The 6,888-nt window shown below is 39.9% G+C and overlaps 1 protein-coding gene across 1 annotated transcript in view; it reads left to right on the forward strand.

Moving 5' to 3' along the window:
- The window catches only part of RAB28 (RAB28, member RAS oncogene family), an 83,548-nt gene that overhangs the window by 8,101 nt on the left and 68,559 nt on the right, over positions 1-6,888 (forward strand). The window lies entirely within an intron of this gene.

Consider the following 6,888-nt stretch of genomic DNA (forward strand, 5'->3'; position numbering starts at 1 on the left):
CGGGGAGCCTCGCTGCGGGGCCGCCTGTATCCGCTCCGTGCTCGGCAGCGAAACCCCCTAACGGGGGTTCCGTACCCTCGCGGCGCCCGAAGAGCCTTGGCCAACAAACAGACGTATACGACTTAAGTCCAGTTTTCTTGAGCCTTAGTAAACGGAGCGGCGAATAACGTAGTTACTACGGTGCTGCCGGGTCTGGCGTTTCCCGCCGATCCCCGTGCCTCCAGCGCGCTGCAGGCCGCGCGCTGCTGGCGGGTAGTTGCTCGGCTGGGGTTCTCGGGGTGGCCCGCCGTTCTCCTCAGTGGCTGGCGGTGCCCAGGAGGGGCTGGGGACGGGGCCGAGCACGTGAATTCGCGGTTCCCGCCGAAACGACGAGCAGGGAAGGAGACCCTGCTTAGCTGGGTCTCCAGGCTCAATTCATTTCGGCTTCAGAGCCGATAACCTGAGGTGGATAGAACAGTTTGCATCTATTTGAGTTACTGTTTCAGAGTTTGGAGAGACACTTCCGGGTCAATTTAGTTTTTGTTTGTGACTTTTATGTTTTTTTTCCTATCTATAATCAACATAAGTACTATTTATAAGCAGTTTGTTTGTAAACAAGTTATACTTATTTTTTTAAAAGATACATTTTAACAAATAGAGACCAAAGAATGCAAAAGATGCTTTCTTGCCCATGGAAGTAGTCACTGATCTTTACTTACACGTGTGAACATATCTATTGCAATATGTAGCCTGAATCCTTTTGTGAGATACAATAAAATTACTATTTTAGTGTGTATATTTGAAGAATACAGTTTTCCCTGTATCATTAACTTGAAAACATGGGGAGGCAGAAAGTCTGCCTGCCTCACAGTTCAGATGAAAAGTAGAAATATTCTTAGAGATGATTTAAATGAACTGCCTGCTGTTAATAGAAATAAGCTCTTAGTGAAAGTACATACATGGTTTTGCCTGCTTATGCAGAGCTCTGTGAAGAAACAAAACATTTTTTGTTTCCAGTGATTCTAAACCCAGTCTGAAGATGGGCAATTCTGAGCCACTATGTGACGAGAGCATAATAAATGGACAGGATTGACAGCTGAAGTGCTGTTTCACTGGTAGCTTTCCCCAGGAGTTTTCCATTCAAACTGAGGAATCCTTTCACTAGTGCTGTTCAGCACCTTGTGGCAAAACCTCTCGCCAAACATGGATTTTCAAGCGTTCTTGAGTTTTGATGTATATTCCTGTTGGGTCCTACCTCTCACATGGGAGCTGCCACTCACTGAATCTCCTGCTGGCTCTAGGAATCCTGTGCTTCAAGTGCAGTTTATTTTGCATGAGCAGCAGCTATGCTATGGTGGGCTGCTTTTCCTCCTGTCCCCCCTAGATGATGCTGTAATAGAGGCTTCTTCCAGCCATCCTGATGGCCTAGCAGCAAACACTTGCAATAATACATTTATTGTAAGATCTTGTAAAAATAAAGAAGGGATTGGGTCATGGAATGGGAGGATAAAATGTACCTAGTGCTATTTCAAGCACCCCAGAAGACTAAATCGTTGAGGTTCCTCTCCTTTGTTGGCTACTCGTTCCGCTTACTTGTTGAAACATGCATATGTCTATATGTTTTCAACTCTAAATAGCCTGCCTCTCACATCTGGTTCACAGCTGGTCTTTATACACATGCATACTTAGCCTCTCATTTACTGTGCAAGACATTAGTTTTTCTCTTCCTCTGTCACTGGGATCATCGGACGGGAGGAGTGTAGGAAATAATGGAATATGTCTTCGAAATATTGCATCTCATGTTTAGCGTGAGATGTTCACATCTGACTTCTTTCCATTGCTTCCCCACCACCACCAAAAAAAAAAAAAAAAGGAGGAAAAAAACCCGATTTTATTTCCACCCTCTTGGCCATCTGTGGCTGTCTGGTCTTCAGTTCTCCAGGGAAAAAAAATTATGTCTTTGTGAGTCAGCTGGCTGAAGGTGAAAACTTAATTTCTTTTTCCTCACCCATTGTTCAGAAGCAATGTGATTCAGGTTCTGTGCAAGGGTTGGTGGCAGTTTAAAAACAAATCAATTTCATTTCAAGCTAAGGGTAATGTTTGTGTTTCCACTAGCTAGGAATTGCTCTATCCATGAGGCAAGGGAGGGATGTTGTGCTTCTATTCATTTGTTTTGTGGTGGTTGAATGAATAATTGGATACTTTTGGATAATTTTAAGGGTAGGAATAAGCACTGCTGGAGCAAGCTCTAAGGAGAGAAGAGTAAAAGGGGAAGAAGGAATGAGAGGAGTGAGAGAGTGAGACAGAGTAGAATCTGAAAAAGTATTAGGGTAAAATAGAGGTAGTAAGGAAATGGTAAATTGTTGAAAAATTGAGGAAGGCAAGATTGGTTAGTAAGAAGATAATAAGTCAGAATTATTTTAATGAACTAGACAAACTAGGAAAACAATCTGAAAAGAAATCAGAAGTGGGGACAATGTGAGATGAAAATAAACAGCAATTATTAATAGCAGTTGGCTCTTTGATTTGGATGACAGAGAGAACATATATACACACAGCAGCCTTATGCATCTAGGTTTTAAATCAACCCACTCTTCGCAAGCCAAAATGATTTTCCATTAAAATAAACCAGCAGTACTAGTATGGATTGAAAAAAATGACGTTGTGATCCAGAGATTTCTCCTCTTGCTATGCATAGATTGGCTTAATATTGAAGTGTATAATGATGCTCCTTTGAGCTAGAACTAACTCTGATTTGCTACGGTTGAAAAAGGTTTTGGGCCTCTGGAAGCAAATCTTGGAGCTATTCATGGGAAGGGAGGTCCTGAAAAATAGGTGTGCGGGAGGAGCAAGGCAGCCGAGGTTCTGTCTTTCCGCCATCGGTTGCAACTGGGGCTAAAGCATGGTAGCAGAAACATCCTACCTTTTCGTTCTCCTCTTAACAACGGGTGATGAAAATGAAAGAGTGAATGCTCGACCTGGTGTGGGAATTTGCAGGAGCTAAAACGTAGGCTGGAATAGAGAGTGGTGTCCTGCTTGCTTTAGGATTTTTTAGGATGCCAGGTTTTTAAGCGTTGTGCCAATTCTGGATCTTGTTGTTGTACAGGGGCTCAAAAACTTCATCAGTGTTGACAAAAACATTGTTGTAACTGTTCAGTCTTGCAAATGGAAAATTACATCGTGTCCTGTGCAGATTGGCCTAGCTTCATAGATGCATGTCTAATGTTAGAAAGTCTTGATAATTTCCTCTTTTTCAGTGAACAGTTTCATCAGTAGTTAGGGGTGGGGTGGAAAGTCGTCATCTTCAGATGACAGAACTACTTCCTTTGTTTACAAAATAAAAATAATTCCCCCCCCCCCGATAAAGCTAGACTGTTCTCAGTAACAAATTCTCTGTGTTGGACAGTTACGTGGTTTTATGCTAGTTAAAGCATTTCATTATTTAGCCTAGTGTTTCTTTTCATTTTGTCTGTCTTAAAATCCTTGCCAGTAGGGATAGGACATGACTGAGGGGTGGATGTTGCTGTGCTTGGAGAATGGCATTGACGTTCTAGAAGGGAGTGAGGGAAGGGATAGATATGTGTTGCTTTTTGGAAAGTGGATTCTCAGTTGGCTGGTAAAGTCGGTATGTGAATGGAAATTCATGGCTTCAGAACTGTATGCTTGCATCCCATTGAATTTTGGTTTTAGTTTTTCTTTCTCACAACTATGATACTACACTTCAGCATCGCTTTCTGAGAGCTTTCTTCTATAGGATTTTACTGAAAGAATTGTCATTGGCAGGGTTTTCTCTACAAGTTTCCATGTTGTCCTGGTGAGTAGTCAGTGTCAGTTAGAGCTGGCTGTCATTGCTTGTTGTTTGACTTGTCTGCTGCTATTTCATAAATATTGTTTGCTTTTTTTTCTATTTACTCACTATGTAGGTATTTAGGAACAGCTTGTCAGCAGTTTATACTGTGAGCTGTTGACATTGAAAAATAGAAGCAAGAAATAGTCTTGCCTCACCTGTGAGGTTTAATTGCATCTTCCTTTGCTTCCAAAAAACGTTCCTAAATATCCCATTGTATTTTGCACTTAGAATACTGTAATTTTTATGTGTTTTTTTTTTACTGCTGTCTTGATTGCTGTATGTTAGAACCCAAAGACTTTTTTTTTGTCTGAAAGGAGGGAGTTTGTAACACCAACCTTCAATAGTGTATTGCTGTTCAGAACAAAATATAAACATTTGCTCTGAAGTATTTAGGATAATTGTCTGGACCTGCCAAATGGGGTCTAACGGAACGTCTGCTATGAAAGTTGGTGGCCTGGTTGTCTTAGGAGCGATGTGAAGGAACAAGGCCTTCTTGATATCATACTATCCTCTGATCTCTAGATTAATGGCTGAAATTTTATGAATCATAGAATCATAGAATCATTAAGGTTGGAAGAGACCTCCAAGATCATCGAGTCCAACCATCAACCCAACAACACCATGCCCACTAAACCATGTCCCTAAGCGCCTCATCTACCCGTTTTTTAAATACTTCCAGGGATGGTGACTCAACCACTTCCCTGGGCAGCCTGTTCCAATGTTTAACTACTCTTTCAGTAAAGAAATTTTTCCTCACATCCAATCTAAACCTCCCCTGGCGCAACTTGAGGCCATTTCCTCTCGTCCTTTCGCCAGTTACTTGGGAGAAGAGACCGACACCCACCTCGCTACAACCTCCTTTCAGGTAGTTGTAGAGAGCAATGAGGTCTCCCCTCAGCCTCCTTTTCTCCAGGCTAAACAACCCCAGCTCCCTCAGCCGCTCCTCATAAGGCTTGTTCTCCAGACCCCTCACCAGCCTCGTTGCCCTTCTCTGGACACGTTCCAACATCTCAACATCCTTCTTGTAGTGAGGGGCCCAAAACTGAACACAGTATTCGAGGTGCGGCCGCACCAGTGCCGAGTACAGGGGCACGATCACTTCCCTGCTCCTGCTGGCCACACTATTTCTGATACAGGCCAGGATGCCGTTGGCCTTCTTGGCCGCCTGGGCAAGAATGGAGCATGATCTTTTTTTAAAAACGGTCACTGATCACTTATTTATTTTTACAGCTATAGTTCTACTGAACCATTATTTAACTTTGGTTATTTTTTACATAGATTGTCCTCAACATATCCTTACAGGCAAAACTGTCATGCAGAATCTTTTATGGCAAGCATGGCAGAGAACAGTTTTAGGATTGAAGGGAGTATTTGCATTATAGAGGTACTTGACTATGCATTGACATAACTTCTCTGTTTAGTGTTGTGGAGAAGTTTGAACTGTTGCTCTTAGTATGTTGTGGATAAATGCTTGTTCTGTGACTAAATAGAGAACTCTAGTCTGGTAATCCAACACCTTCCTTGAGCTCTAACATTTATTAGAAAAAAAAATTAAAAAGGAGTTAGTCAATGATTTTCTGCTATAAATTCCTTTGCATTCAAGAGCACACTAGAAGAAAACTGTTTAAGAGAACTTCGCCATGCTGTTGATTACTTGCTGCTCTCATTGGTTGGCTGCTAATTGAATGCATGTTGTTTATTTTTACTAACACCCCTAGAAGCCCTCAGGGAATATTGAGTGTCACAGAGTGATAAAACTAATATTTACTGAGCCCTTAAAACAAGAAGGGAGTGGTTGCTTATTTAATGGGGATCTAAATTAGTGTGTTGGAGAACACAGAATGCTATGATATAGTCAGATGATATTTTAATCTGTACTCTGGGTACTGGTTACTTTCCCGAGAAGAAAAATTTCAAGAAGACTGTATGGTGTATTCCTGCAATGTTCTTATTCTTATCTACATCTTTAAGGTCATGATAGATTAAAAATAACGTCTTTGTAATTTAGACATGCTAACTATTGTGATTAAAAGAATCAGTTCTACCAATTCTACTACAGTCTAAATCTGTATTGCATTTTATTTTGTGCATGTTGTTAATATTGCTGTCACATAGCTGTAGGCAGAAGAATCTTCTCACGATTCATCCTCTGTGTTCTTCACCCTTTCCACAGTGATATAAATATATAAGCATACTCATGCTATTTCTAGTTTACTTGCTTTTTTCCCTTATTTATTTATTTTTAATCCTCTCGGGGCTTGAGTTCAGTGAAGTAAATGAAAATGTTGCCATAGTCTTTAATTGATTTTTTGGATTACTTCCTAAACATATCTTCTGATATTACAATATCATTTATTATGTATATATGACAGTGATAGGAATATAAATGTGATATAGAAACAAGAAAACAGTAAATCTTGTGTTATTTACTTCACAGGTAATTTAATAGTTGAATAAATGTTTGCCTATTCATACTAGAGCTTTAATGCTGGAGCTCTGGTGATGGTGTTTTCATGCAAAAAAAGAGTAAGTTACCTTTTCTTCCTGGGTATATTTGACATTATTAGCATAATTTAGATCTTTTTTATAACCGTTCTATTAATAGAACTTGACTATTCTCATTTTTCAGAACTATTGGCATTATTTTGCTATTGCATTTTTAACTAAATATGCTCTAATAGCAATTTCTAATAACAATTGATGTGACTCATCTCTTCAGGTCTTGATGAATGGAAAGCTGGCAAAAAAAAATCCTTCTTGCCCATTTTGAGTTTTTTCAGATAGTGTAAGGGTTTTGTGGGGCTGTTAGGCTTTTTCCCCCGTCTATGTAAATAGTTATTTAGATTCTTTTGTCTGCAATTACTTTGGTTTTATATTGCCATATGTCATGTCAACAAGAGATTTGTAAGTGTACACCACTAATTTGATGTAGGATGTATTTTATCTATGTGACACTAATTTTTAATACAGTATTAAATTTTTTCCACAATACAAACTTTTGTATTCTTTATAATTGCACTTTTCTTTTCTCCTTTCCTTTTTTTTTAACCTTAGATTTT

The sequence above is a fragment of the Pygoscelis adeliae genome, unplaced genomic scaffold, assembly GCF_000699105.1.
Source record: "Pygoscelis adeliae isolate BGI_AS28 unplaced genomic scaffold, ASM69910v1 Scaffold24, whole genome shotgun sequence".
Lineage (NCBI taxonomy): Eukaryota > Metazoa > Chordata > Aves > Sphenisciformes > Spheniscidae > Pygoscelis > Pygoscelis adeliae.